Here is a 15,438-nt window from a genome sequence, read left to right as displayed (position 1 = left end):
CTGTCAATTAAATGAACAAGAACTCAAGGCTGCAGTTCTGAAAAAATCTCAGTGAGATACAAGAAAATTCAGGCAGTCCAAATATTACCTTAAATAAGTCAGTTGGAGTGCCAGAAAGTCTCCTCTATCAGCCAAGATGGAGGCAGGTGAAAGTTCTTACATTGAGCATGTGGAAAGCTAGAAATATCAATGGATAGGACCTGAGTACATACAAAAATAGCAACATAATTGCATAGGGAAACAAAGCCCTCCCCTGAACCAGACTGGGGGTGGGACTAGGGGAAAGCAGGCACTAGCTCTATAGAAGTCAAAAATGGTTTGGGGGAGGTGCTGGACCAAAGAGGTCTACCTGTCGAGCCTGGGAAAAGGAGTTGGTTGGGAGATGGACCCAACCATAAGCATGCAAAAGTTTGGGTAGTTGATTGGTCATTTTGAGAGAGTACTTGGTCAATCCCAAGCCCAGGGTAATAATAATCACAGGGCAACAAAAAAGAAGTTTGCTTGCTCATGACCTGCACTCACATGGTGTACTTGCCTGTTTTCTCCATGGGCCATGTGGCCTTAGCAGCCACGTTCCCCATGGCCTCAGCAGCCACGTGCCCCATGGCCTTCAGGAGGGAGTCTCTCTTTCTCTTGCCCACCTGAGGATATACTGCATGCATGTTCTCTCACCCTAGAGCACATGACCTTGTGGTTCTGGCAGCCACTTGGCACATGGCTGTGCAGGCTCCTGAAAAAAAAAAAAAAGCCTGAAATGGATAGCAGCTGGGAATAAGCTATGCTACCTGGATGGGAACTAAGACCACTTAGCAGCTGCCTGAGGCTTAAAACAACTGAACCTTAAAATGGCCCAGAACACTGGACAACAGCTTTTGATCTTAGCCTTGCTGAGGACATTTGTACTTTGTCCATGGCAGAAAGAGAAGATTGTCTATGTGACAGGGAGAATCCACCATTCTCCCAGGTTGTGCAGCACCTGAATAAGACCTCTTTCCTCTTGCACCAGCATCTGCTTCACTAGTTTGCCTTTTATGGAAACAGGAAGCCAAACCTTTGTTTTTGTTCAATTATACAGGGAGCTCAGAAATAAAATCAACAAACAAAAGGTGAACTCTACCAAAGAGACAGACATAATAAAAAAGAACCAACAGAAATTCTGGACCTGAAGAACTCAATAAATTATATGAAGAATGAGTTAGAGAACTTAGGAAATAGAGTAGACCAAATGGAAGAATTACTGATCTTCAAAATAGAAATCTAGAAACGGCTCAGGTGGCAGAAGAGAGAAAACTGAAAGTCAAATAAACAAATCAACAACAAAAAAACTCTACAAGAACATTCTGATTCCACTACAAAGAGAAATATAAGAATAATGGGTATACCAGAATGAGGGAGAAGGGAACAGAGACTATTCAAATAAAAGATGAGAAATTCCTAAACCTATGAAAAGACCTGGACCATCAAATCAAAAAGCTAACAGAATACCTAATTATCTTCATGCAAAAAGACCTTCTCCAAAGCACAGTAGATTAAGCTGTCAAAAATTAATGAAAAAGAAAGAATTCTTAGGCAACCCAGGAAAAGAAGATTGTTATATAAGGTCTGTTTGGAAAAAAATGCAGCCATTACTAGTATAATGAGAACATTTGTTCAACAGCGAATATAACCTGACAGCCAAGGAGACAGGACTGGAACTGTGTATGTGTGAACAATGATGACTTTAACTAGGCAGTAAGGGTGGTAGATACCATTGAGTAAGAGTAGGTACTGTGTAGTCATGGCATTCAAAATGACTGAGCCAGTACAGCAATACACCTGCATCAAATTTTGCAAGTGATTGCAAGTGATTAATCACTTAAAGTGATTTTAGTTTTGGGAAAAGCCAGAGGTTGTAGGGCACCAAATCTGGGCTGTAGGAGGGCTGAGTCACATGGGTGATTTGATGCTTCACCAAAAAACTCTGCTGGAGACATAATGCAGAGCAGGTGCATTGTTGTGATGAAGCTGCCAATCACCAGATGCCTACAGCTGTGGCCTTCTGAATCATCTGAATAGTTTCTGAGGAGGAGTGTTCAAGCTTAATGCAAAATTTGATGCAGGCGTATTGCTGTACTGGCTCAGTCATTTTGAATGCCATGACCATACAGTACCTACTCTTACTCAATGGTATCTACCACCCTTACTGCCTAGTAAAGTCACCATTGTTCACACATACACAGTCCAGTCCTGTCTCCTTGGCTGTCAGGTTACATCAATGTCAGGCAAACCATTTTTGATCTATTAACAATGGGTAGACCTTCCCAGACAGACCTCATTCAGTGTTTTCTAATTTGAGGAATCTCTGACCCTAGCACCAAAACTTTCCCTAGATCAATTAAGGCATTAAACAACTTCCCATTAATTAGCCATTTGACAGACTGGCATAGACCCACACAGATTACTTTAATCCCTTAACTCCTTGATATTCTCCCAATTTATCAACCCTTTCCTGTTCTTGATTCCTTCTTATATAGTCTTCATACTTCAAAACTTCTGCACCCTGTGCTTCTATTTTATTGCCCTAACAAAAGTTAACCTTAGATTACTTCGATTCTCACTCCAAAAGCTGGGGAGCTAAATGTAAGAGAGAAAAAAAATGACTCAATCTCTATTATGAGTATTAATCAATTCTAGGTCTCTAATCTCAATTAAGCTCTCAATGCTTGCTGCTTGGAAATCTTTCCAGGATTCCCCAGGCCGATTTTGTACAAAAGGCTACTGCTCTCAACATAGCTATTTATTAAGGAAACAGAAAGCATCAGATAGTAACAAATCCCTCAACTTCCTATCATGTATCGGAATCTCCCCAATCTTATCCCCAATAACAGGCATCCTCAAACATCCCTGTATCACAAAGGCAGTGCAAGATATAGCTGTCTTTGCTCTCATTTCCTCTGGGGTCTTGCTTCATTAGAATTTCCTCTTCTATTTTCAACATCTATTTCTGATCATCATAAGTAACTTTAATTCCCTTTTACCTTACTTTTTTAAGGCTTTCCTTACCCTACATTTTCTCCTGACTACTGCCCTCCTTAGCTAAGTTCTTTTTTTTAGTGAGTTTTTATTAAATATTTAAAAAAAACACAGATTTTCTAGCAACATTGAAATAAACTGATACTTTGAACCTAAAAAACAATAAAGCCAAAATTGATTTCCAAATGCAAAACAATTATACTTTGTGTATGTGTGGTTCAGATGAATGCATAATTTTGTTTTTAAGAAAAAGAGGATTGTATATCCAATCAAGATTGAGGCATAGGTAGATATACTTTGCCTCCTCCCACAACCAAAAGGACAACAACAAATTTAAAATCAAAAAGTAACCACAACTGCCAGAGATCAAACTGTATGGAAGTCCTACAACCAAGGAATTAAAGAAGAAACGTTCATTCAACTGGTAGAAGGAGTGGAGACGGGCAGCCGGGGGCAGATGGGACTGTGGCAAGGCAGCAGCTGGTGGAGTGGACAGTCACACATTTGCATGCAGATAAACTGGAAGGAACAACTGGGAGGCCAGACAGACCACACAACCCAGGGGTTCCAGCGCAGGGAAATAAAGCCTCAAAACCTCTGACTGTAAAAACATGTGTGGGTTGCGAAGGTAGCAGAAACTCCCAGTCTCACAAGAGAGTTCATTGGAGAGACCCACAGGGTCCTAGAGCATGCACAGGCCCACCCACCCAGGAATCAGCAACAGAAGGGCCTGATTTGCTTGTGGATAGTGGGAGAGGTGACTGAGAGCTGGCCAAGAGCTGAAAAGGCAGACCATTCCCTCTTGGACCCCTCCTCCCCATACAGCACCACAACGCAGCAACAGTAGGTTGGTCCACCCTGGTAAATATGTAAGGCTCTGACCCTTGCATCATAACAGGTCAAGACAAATATGGCCCAAATTAAAGAAGATATTAAAACTACAGAAAAAGCACTAAGCAACAAGCTAACCAATCTATCAGATGCAGAGTTCAAAACACTGGTAACCAGGATGCTCACAGAAATGGCTGAGTATGGATGCAAAATGGAAAAAGTGAAGACGATCAAAGTGAAACAAAGAAAAATAGACAGGGAACCAGAAGAGAAGGAAAGGAAACTGGGACTCAAATCAACTGATTCAACCAGAAGGAAGAAATAAACCTTAAACTCAGAACAGAATGAAGAAACAAGAAATCAAAAAATAAGGAAAGGCTTAGGATACTCTGGGACAACTTTAAATGTTCCAGCATCCGAATCATAGGGTGTCAGAAAGAGAAGAGGAAGAGCAAGAAGTTGAAAACTTATTTGAAAAATAATGGAGAACTTCTCCAATATGGCAAAGGAAATAGACTTCCAGGAAGTCCAGGAAGCTCAGAGAGTCCCAAGAAAGTTGAACCCAAGAAAGCACACACCAAGGCACGTGACAATTATATTACCCAAGATTAGAGATAAGGAGAGACTCTTAAAAGCAGCAAGAGAGAAGGAGACAATTACCTACAAAGGAGTTCCCATAAGACTATCAGCTGATTTCTCAAAGAAACCTTACAGGCAAGAAGGGGCTGGAAAGAAGTATTCAAAGACATGAAAGGCAAGGACCTACAACCTAGATTACTCTTTCCAGCAAAGCTATCATTGAGAATGGAAGGGCAGATAAAGAGCTTCCCAATAAAGTCAAGTTAAAAGAATTCATCATTTCCAAGCCCTTATTATACGAAATATTGAAGGGACTTAAATATTTAGGGGTCTAAGAAAAAGATGACGACCAAAAAGTATGAACAGTAAAATGATAACAAACAACCATCAATAACTAAATCTAAAAAAAAACAAAACAAGACACACCCTGTGAACAACTAGAGCAGGAACAGAATGACAGAAATAGAGATCACTTGGAGGGTTATCAGCAGGGAAGGACAGAGAGAGAAGGGGTAAAAGGTACAGGGAATAAGTAGCATAAATGTAGGATAGAAAATAGACAGGGGAGGTTAAGAATAGTACAGGAAATAAGGAAGCCAAAGAACTTACATGTAGGACCTATGGACATGAACTAATGCTGGTGGGGAGACAGTGCAGGACACAGGGGAATAAAGGGTGAAAAAATGGGACAACTGTAATAGCATAATCAATAAAATACATTAAAAAAAAAGAAAAAGATGACTGCTATGATTAGGTAAATAACCACTTACACCTAAGTTCTGTTTTAAAAGTTCTTTTAAAGAATCCAATTCAAACATCTTATACTTTAGTGATTTTTTTCCACACAGAAGTACTCTTTGATGGACAGAACTCAGGAAACTATTGCATTTGACCACACCCAGATCATGCTGATGTATACAACACAGGCCTCTCCAACAGAACTCAGATCAGAATGTAACAACAAAGTAGTAACTGATAACAGTACTAATCTTTATCAAAAATTAACAACAGTAGGTATCTTTGTTTTGGGTTTCTGTGGCTTAGGCACATCCAAAATTTCTTCATAGTCCACACTCATTCACACAGAGCAACTCTAACCATTTAATGTAAATTATGACTTTGAGAGCAATCTTTCTTAAAATGTTCCACAGAGCCACAAAGTCTGCTGCAACCATCATCAGGATAGACTCTTTTGGGATTATCAGGGCAAGATCTGGGCAGGTGTCCCATTTCCCCACAAACGAAACATTTTGCAAAAGAAAATTCACCAAGAGCTGGGTCTACTTTAGCCTTGCGCTTGTTTATTTTGTGCTCTGTAGATCCACATCAATAACATCTTTCAGTGTCCATATCTTGATTCTCAAGGATGGATGGGTAATCTGCAATCCCATGGCCAGGTTTTCCACAATGAAAATACATCGCTGTATTTTTCTTTGCTGCTGGTCTTTTTTATTGTCTCCCTTCCCTGTGATTATTTTTCTTTAATTTCTTATTTCCTGACTGTCTGTTGCTATTATCTTCCCATTGTGAACCTTCTGTGAGTCCTGTCTTAGGTGTGCCATGAATCCATTCATAACTTCATTTAAGCACTCCTTTTTCTTTTTGTTTTGCTTGGGGTGCATCATTTTTAAGGGACAATCTATTGGCTTCAAGTTGTTTTGGCTTCAAGAAGCTCAAAAGACCCCTTCTTCATATACTCCCATGATATCATAGGTAAGAGTCTTTTGTTATGTGTGGTAGTAACTCATGCCCATCTGGTCATGGTTTCATTAGAGGTACTATCTCAAGTGCACCCTGGGCAGTCCTGGGGCACCTTCTCATTCCACTGCACATCATCTTCTTACCCTTAGCCAAAATCCTTGAAAGAATAGTCTACACTGTCTTCATTTCCATTCATTTGGCCCACTCCAACCCAAAATTCCACTGACACTGCTCTTGCGAAGATCACCTGCAACCTTCTATTCATGGAACACAGTCCTTATGTGGCGTCTGTACAGGAGAACAGTCAACCATTCATTCTCACCTACTTGACTCCCATAATACCATCCTCCTTGGCCTTCTACCTTCATCCATCCATGTTGTTCTTCCATATGTTCTGTCTACAGCCCTACAGGTCTATTCATTTCTCACTCTACAACACTTTCTAGGATATTACATATATTTCCATGGCTTCAATTACCAACTACATATTAGAAACTGGATCATTTAATTTGTTTCTGATGAATTCTGAAATATTCAGATGATGTGTAACTTTTCAATAAAGTTGTAAACAATACATTTATATTAACATCTAGTTAATCTTTAAATATAGGGAAATAGTGGTACCTGGCATTTAAAATAGTATAGTACATTGTTTTGCCTACCTGTACATAAATTTGGCTGCAATAAGTCAATACATCACAGTGGAATGATTGCTCTTTTAATTTTTTCAGTATTATAACAGCTTTGAGGCATGATTCACATGCCACTCACAACTCATCCATTCAATAGTTTTAGTATATTCAGAGATATGCAATCATCAAATCAATTTCAGAATATTTTCATCACTACAAAAAGGAACCTTGTATTCTTTAGTAATCACCTCTCCCCCCACTCTAGCCATGATCCCACCTCAGCCTATGAAACCTCTAATCTACTTTTTGTCTTCATAGATTTGCCTCTTCTGAAGTCATATAAATGGGATTACACAGTATGTGTTTTTTGTGACTGTATAGTCTTAGCACAATGTTTTCAAGGTCCAGCCATGTTATCTTTTATCATATGTCATTCATTTTTATTGAATAATACTCCATTGTAAAGATATTCCACATTTTGCTTACCCATTCATCAGATGACTAACATCTGGATTGTTTCTACTTTTTGACTATTATAAATAATATTACTATGAATAAGTTTTTGTGGGTATAATCTTTTATTTCTTTTCGGTATATAACTAGGATTGGAAATATTGAGTTATTTGATAACTCAATGTTTAACCTTTTGAGGCTGCCAAACTGTTTTCCCAAGTGGCTATACTATTTTACAATTCCACCAACAATGATGGGGGTTTTAATTTCACCACATACATCCTCACTAACACTTGTTATTGTCTCTTTTATTTTAGCCATCCTAGTGGGTTTCCTGAAGGGGTGTCTCACTGAAGGTTTTTTAATTATGATTTATTGATTATGCCGTGTAACAGTTGTCCCATTTTTTACCCCCCTTTATTGCCCTCCAACCTGTATGCCCCTGCCCACCAGCATCCCCCCACCTTAGTTCATATCCATGGGTCATAACATGTGAGTTCTTTCGCTTCTCCATTTCCTATACTATTCTTAACCTCCCCCTGTCTATTTTGTACCTACCATTTGTGCTTCTTATTCCCTGTACCTTTTCACCCATTCCCCCCCCCCCCTCCCTGCTGATAACCCTCTGTGTGATCTCTGTTTCTGTGACTCTGCTCCTGTTCTAGTTGCTGAGTGCGTTTTTGTTTTTGTTTTAGGTTCGGTATTGATAGTTGTAAGTTTGTTGCCATTTAACTGTTCATGCTTTTGATCATCTTCTTTTTCATAGATAAGTCCCTTTAACATTTCATATAATAAGGGCTTGGAAATGATGAACTCCTTTAACTTGACCTTATCTGGGAAGCACTTTATCTGCCCTTTCATTCTCAAAGATACCTTTGCTGGATAGAATAATCTTGGATGTAGGTCCTTCCCTTTCATGGCTTTGAATACCTCTTTCCAGCCCCTTCTTGGCCTGCAAAGTTTCTTTTGAGAAATCAGCTGATAGTCTTATGGGAACTTCTTTGTTCATAACTGCCCTCTTCTCTTTTGCTGCTTTTAAGATTCCTTATCTTTAATCTTGGGTAATGTATTTATCATGTGCCTTAGTGTGTACTTCCTTGGATGTAACTTCTTTGGGACTTGAGCTTCCTGGACTTCCTGGAAGTCTATTTTCTTTGCCATATTGGAGAAGTTCTCCTTCATTGTTTTTCAAATAAGTTTTCAACTTCTTGCTCTTCCTCTTCTCTTTCTGACACCCCTACGAATAGGATGTTGGAACATTTAAAGTTGTCCCAGAGTTTCCTAAGCCTCTCCTCATTTTTTTTTTGATTTCTTGTTTCTTCATTCTGTTCTGCGTTTAAGGTTTATTTCTTCCTTCTGCTCCAAATTGCCGATTTGAGTTCCCATTTCCTTCCCTTCACTGTTGGTTCCCTATACATTTTCCTTTATTTCACTTTGTATAGCCTTCACTTTTTCCTCTATTTCGCATCCATACTCAACTATTTCTGTGAGCATCCTGGTTACTAGTGTTTTGAACTCTGTATCTGATAGGTTGGCTATCTCTTCAATGCTTAGTTCTATTTTGGGGCTTTGATTTGTTCTTTCACTTGGACCATATTTCTTTGCCTCGGCAGGCCTGTTATGATGCAAGGTGCAGAGCCTCATGTATTCACCAGGGCGGGACAACCCACTGCTGCTGCATTCTGGCTCTGTATGCTCTATAGGTAGGGGAGGGATCAGAGGGGAACAATGCCTCTTGCTTAGCTCTTGGCTGTCTTTCAGTCACTTCCCCCGCCCACAAGCAAATTGCAGCCTTCTGGTGCTGATTCCTGGGTGGGTGGGTTTGCATATGTTCTAGGACCCTGTGGATCTCTCCAATGAACTCTCCTGTGAGGCTGGGAGTTTCTCTCACTGCCGCGACACCCCAGTTTTTACAGTCAGAGGTTTCGAGGCTATATTTCCCTGAGCAGGAACCCTGGGTTGCGTGGTCTGTCTTGTTTCCCAGTTGTTACTTCCAGTTTATCTGCATGCAAATGTGTGACTGCCCACTTCACCAGATGCCGCCTTGCCCAGTCTGCCAGCCACTGCCTCAGTTGCCTCAGTCCTCTAGCTGCCACCTTGCCCCAAGTCCTCTGCACCCTAGCTGCCCATCTTCAGCCCTCCTACTGGTCTGGATGAATGTTTCTCCTTTAACTTGTTGGTTGTCAGACTTCTCTATACAATTCAATATTTTGGCAGGTCTGGTTATTTTTTGTTTTTAAATTTGTCGCTGTCCTTTTGGTTGCATGAGGACACAAAGTGTATAATACTTATGCCTCCACCTTGGCTGGAAGTCTCATTGTAGTTTGATTTGCATTTCTATAATGACCAATGATGTTTAGCATCTTTCCATGTGCTTATACTAGCTGCTTATTTATTTCCTTGAAAAGAAATGTCTTTTCAAATCCATTGCCCATTTTTCAATTGAGTTGTCTTTTTATTATTGAGTTTTAAGAGTTCTTTATATATTCTCAATACAAGTCCCTTATCAGATATGATTTGGAAATACGGTACTTCCTTTCATTCTGTGAGTTTCTTTTCACTTTCTTGATGATGTCCTTTGAAGCACATTTTCATTTTGAATGATATCCCATTTATCTATTTTTATGTGGATGCTTGTGCTTTTGACATTTTTGCCAAGAACTATTTCTTACTCCAAGGTCACAAAGATTTACACCTGTTTTTTTTCTCCTAGAGTTTTCAATATGTTAGCTCTTACATTTAGTTTTTTGATGCATTTGAGTTAATTTTATGTAGTGTATGGTACAGGCCCAACTTCATTCCTTTGCATGAAAATATCCAGTTCAGTTGTCCCAACACCATTTATTAAGAAGACCATTTTTTTTCCCCTGAATTGTTTTGGCACCCTTGTCATAAATCAATTTACTATAAATGTAAAAATTTATTTCTGGACTCTCAATTCTATTCCATTGTTGTACATGCCTATGCTTATGCCAGCACCATAGTCTTATTAATGAACTATTCCTTTTTATGATACACTATTACTTACAAGAGTACAACTAACCATATGTGAAGACTTCAATCAAGAATAAACTTTCAAAAAAAATGTCAAATTAGTTAAAAATGGAGTTAAGGGATTATCCACACCAGCTGATGATAGTCTATAAGCACAACTAAAAAAAAATTTAAGCTGCTACACATAAAAATGAGTAAGATGTGTGATGTGGGAAGGAAGGACATTTGTAAGGAAGCTTAGTTTCTGAGAAGAAAAGGCAGCCAATGTGGACAGTAACTTTCAAATGTCAGACTGAATCATCTCTTCAACTATAACTCCCTTCAGCCAGCATCCTTTAAATAAACTCCTATATTTGTAAATAAACACATTTTGGTATCTTCTGCAAGTCTAACAACCCTGGTAATTTCAGCCTGATCTCTCTCCTGAGCTGAAGAGTCTTCTGGATTACTTCCCAGAAAATGCCCCAAGTTTCTAACATATTCAAAACTGAACTCATCATTTTCCTCATTGATCTTGCTTCATCTATTGTTTTTACCCTATCTGTAGGGATATTAAACTACCTCAAAAAGTGGTTCTGAGAATTAGATGAGATAAACATTAACAGCAGCACCTAGCACAATTTGTATCACAAAGCAGGTAGTCATTCAATGTTCATATTCCTTTTCTACAAATTGTAATCTGCATTTCCAATTTTAAATTCTATTACTTCTCCTGTCCACTGAGTTTAATAATGGAAGGCCATTAATAGCCTCTTCCTTGTATAGTAGGATGAGAACAACTTCCAGGTAGAATGTAGACCAAAAAGAGCTCTCTAGCTACATGGGAACCATGAATTCTACATTTTATCCAATTATTAAAAAACATATTCCAATTTAGGCCAGTGTTGTTTACAGTATGTTCTTTAATCTTTTCTAACCTTTAAGTATATGTTAAATTGGGTGTAATCACTGGAAGCACCAACTAGTTCTCTGCCTGAGAGTATTAGAGGAATTTCCCAAAAGAGATGACATTTCTTAAGTCACTTTTTTTTTTCCACAAAGACCCACAGCTTATGAGCTTGAAATTTACCCATAATGCTCTTTCAAAAGACAAACAACTTAGAATGTCAATATCAGAACATTAATTATATTAAATTTGCTATTTGAATGGATTCACCTCTGGGAGACAAGCAATATTTTTATTTAAAAGGTATTGTCTAGTATGGGAAATTAAGAATGAATAGAAAACTTTGCCATGGCTGGTGTGGCTCAGTTGCCCGGGTGCTGTCCCACAAACTGAGAGGTCACAGGTTTGATTCCTGGTCAGGGCACATGCCTGGGTTGCTGTTTGGTCCTGGCTAGAGCATGTACGAAAGGCAACTGACTGATGTTACTCTCCTGTTTCGATGTTTCTCTCCCTCTCTTTCTTCCTCCCTTCCCCTCTCTAAAATCAATAAGCATTAAAAAATAATAAATAAATTTTAAAATTAATTTTTAAGCAGTTTATCTGGTTAGTTTTTTTAAAGATTTTATTTATTTATTTTTTAGAGAGGGAAGGGAGGGAGAAAGAGAGAGAGCGAGAAACATCAGTGTACGGTTGCTGGGGGTCATGGCCTGCAACCCAGGCATGTACCCTGAGTGGGAATTGAACCTGCGACACATTGGTTCACAGCCTGTGCTCAATCCACTGAGCTACGCCAGCCAGGGTAAAATTAATTTTTTTAAAAGAATAAATAAGAAACTTTAAACTCCTTCTCTATAAGTCCCACTGGTCTGCTAGCTACAGTTTAAAAAATATAACAGGGGTAGGAAAGTTTAATAGTAAACCTAATATCAAAAATTAAAACCTGTTTTACCTCTTTAAAAATACAGATTCCAATTCCACTGCAGACAGAAAATTTCACTGCATCCATAGTTGTAGATATCAACTAGAATTTTTAAAAAGTGAGGAGAGATATGAGATTTTTCACTTCATAAATAACTTTACAATGAGATTCCTTTTAAAAATTTAAAGGAATTTTAAACACACACACACATACCACCACCACCACCACGGCCAGTTCATGCATATGATAGCAGACTGGCAAACATTTGGGTAGAGTTTATGGCAAATTTTAAGACTCACTCTCTACTCCTAATCTTCCCAGGATTTCTCCCCTAAATTTCTGGCTACTCTGTCAGTCTGGAACTCTGTACTCTGATAAGCAAGCCAGTAAGGCTGTAGTATTCTGTACCCAGAAGTGGGAGAATTGCAAGTACACTCAGACAAAACTTGTAAATTGTATCAGACAGTTATTAGAACAGGCTCCACTCCAGTTTCTGTTTTTTTTTTTTTTATCATTCTCCAGTGCCTTTAAATGAAAAATTTAGTATACTTTGTCCAGATATTACACTTACGTAATTCTGTCTAAAGTACTGCATTATGACTAGAAGCCAGAACTCCATGCTACTCTTATTACACAGTTTTCCAATCTGAAAATACTTTCATTATTTAATTTGTGCTAGTATTAGGTGCAATTTATTTTGTCTTTTAATAACAGTATTGCTCATACATAATTTACATACCATAAAACTCAACCTTTTAAAGTGTAAATTCAGTGGGTTTTGTGAGTTGTGCATCTAAATATTGTAGGACATTTTCATCACCACAAAAATAAATCACATAGCCTTTATTTCTGTGTAGCTCTACTCCACATCCCCTGGCAATCACTAATCTACTTTCTATATCTATGGATATGACTTCCTGGATATTTCGTATAAATGGATTCGTAATCATGTGGCCTTTTTTGTCTGGCTTCTTTACTCAGCATGTTTTTGAGATTCATCCATGTTGTAGCACTTATCAGTACTTTGTTTCTTTTTAATTGAGTCATACACTTGACCCTTAAACAACATGGGTTTAAACTGCATGTGTCTACTTAAATGTGAAATTTTCCCCCCAATAAATATATAGTCAGCTGACTATATCCCTCTGTATCCCTTGGTTTCACACTTACGGGTTCAACCAAGTACAAATTAAAAATAGTATTTTCCACCGTGGTTGGGAATGTGAGGATGCAGAAGGCCAACTATATGTGTTGATTTACACCACTTTATATAAGGGACTTGAGCATCCTCAAATTTTGGTATCCACTGTGGAGTGAAGGAGTCCTGGAAACAATCCCCTACAGGTACCTAAGGATAACTAGGTTTTGGGAAGTCAAAAGTTATACATGAACTATTGATTGTGTTGGGTGTTGGCACCCATTATCCCCTGCATTGTTCAAGGGTCAAACTGTACTGACTTACCACATTTTATTTTTCCATTCATCAACTGATGGATACTTGGGTTGTTTCCACTTTGGGGCTGGTATGAACTATGCTACTATAAACATTTGTGTACATGTTTTCATATCTCTTGGGTATGTATATATATAGGAGTAAAATTGCTGGGTCAAATGGCAACTCTATGATTAATATATGGGAGAACTTCCAAAGTGGCTGTTCTATTTTATAATCCCACCAGAACTGTATGAAGGTTCCAGTTTCTATATATCCTTCCCAACACTTGTTATTATTTATGTTTGTTTGTTTGTAGATATAAAGTGATGTCTCATTTTGCTTTTGATCTGCATTACCCTACTGAACAATAATGCTGAAGATCTTTTCATGTGCTTATTGACCATTTGTATAATTTCTTTAGAGAGTTATCTGCTCAAGTCCTTTGTCCATTTTTAAATTGAATAATTTATCTTTTTACTGTCCAATTGTAGGAGTTCTTTATATATACTAGACACAAATCCCTTATGAGATATATGATTTGCAAATATCTGCTTCCATTTGTAGGTGGTCTTTGCACTTTCTTGGTGACATCTTTTGAAACACAAAACATTTTAATTTTGATGAAGTCCAATTTAGATCTTTTCTTTTGTTACCTGTGCTTTTAGGGTCATACTAAGAAAACACTGCCTAATCTGAGGTTATGAAGATCTACACCTCTGTCTTATTCTGAAACTTTTATAGTTTAGTTCTTGTATTTAAGTCTTGGATCAACTTTGTATGGAGATGTCCAATATTGTCCACACGTGAATATTCAGTCATCCCAGCACCACTTATTAAAAAGACTATTCTTGCCCTGTTGCACTGTCTTGGCACCTTTATTGAAAATCAGTTGACCTACAAAAAAAATCAATTGTAAATATGAGAACTTATTTCTAGATTCTCAAGTCTATTCCATTTGTCTATATGTCTGTTCTTATGCCAGTACTGTACCGTCTGATTACTGTTGATTTGTAGAAAGTTTTGAAATTGCTAAGTATGAGTTCTCCAACTCTTTTTTGCAAGATTGGTTGGCTATTTGGTGGTCCCTTGCAAGTCTATTTGAATTTTCAAATTCAGTTAGCAATGTTTGTTTAAAAAAAAAACCCAAAACAAAAGGAAAAAATGCAAACCCCAGTAGATTAAATGCCCCTTGAAGGTAGAAATCATAATCACAGCCTATAAACCCGTGGATTTTCTCCTTCTGTATTCCAAAACTGGATTAAATTAGCTCCAAACCTCTCAAAAATATCCCACTTTTCCAAAGTTCGCTTAAAAAGATACATAAAAATGTTCATAGTAGCCCACTCACAAAATTTAGAAAACAAAAGCAAATACCCAGCCAAAACAGAACTTTAACAGCCAAGTAGCAATTTCTTTATTCCAAGCAAAACCAATATTCCTAGAACTCAACATATAACTAAAAACCACACTATTGCTACCAGCCATAGTCTATGACAGTACTTTTAAATTGTGCATGGAGAGCGAGGGAGCATCTTAAATTATTGTCACTCCCATGAAGGATTTAGTCAATAAGAATTTATTCTCATATAGGAGTTGGTTTGCATTTTGTCATTACAAGCTATGATAGTCTTACTTGGAAACTACTAGTTTATAAACATTCTCCCTAAAACTCATAAATATATATATATAAATACTGAAATTACCTTATTTAGAATCATGACTTGTATTTTCATCTCTTTCCTTTTAAATATATTTAACTTTTAAATAAAAGTAGAACAAGTGCAAGTAAAAGTAATAAATGGAGACATAATTAAACATAATCTGTTTTACTTGCCCATTCTCTCATCTGTCTGCACTTCTCCAAGCCTTTTCCACCTGAGGCTCCTTCAAAAACTAACCACAACTTTTATCTCTCACTTCATCTCCCTAACAGCTCCTCACTTACCCTTGGCTCAATCACTTATTCTGTTCCTAGCCAGGACTTTAAATCTCTTTT

At 37.9% G+C, this 15,438-nt stretch overlaps 1 protein-coding gene and 1 pseudogene across 1 annotated transcript in view; both read right to left on the bottom strand.

The window, feature by feature from the left end:
* KPNA3 (karyopherin subunit alpha 3) overlaps positions 1 to 15,438 on the bottom strand; it is a 107,622-nt gene that overhangs the window by 78,616 nt on the left and 13,568 nt on the right.
* Positions 5,153 to 6,205, bottom strand: LOC114508477 (annotated as a pseudogene).

This window comes from Phyllostomus discolor, chromosome 11, assembly GCF_004126475.2.
Source record: "Phyllostomus discolor isolate MPI-MPIP mPhyDis1 chromosome 11, mPhyDis1.pri.v3, whole genome shotgun sequence".
Classification (NCBI taxonomy): domain Eukaryota; kingdom Metazoa; phylum Chordata; class Mammalia; order Chiroptera; family Phyllostomidae; genus Phyllostomus; species Phyllostomus discolor.
Note: the sequence above shows the minus strand (reverse complement) of the source record. Positions and strands in the feature narration are given on the sequence as shown.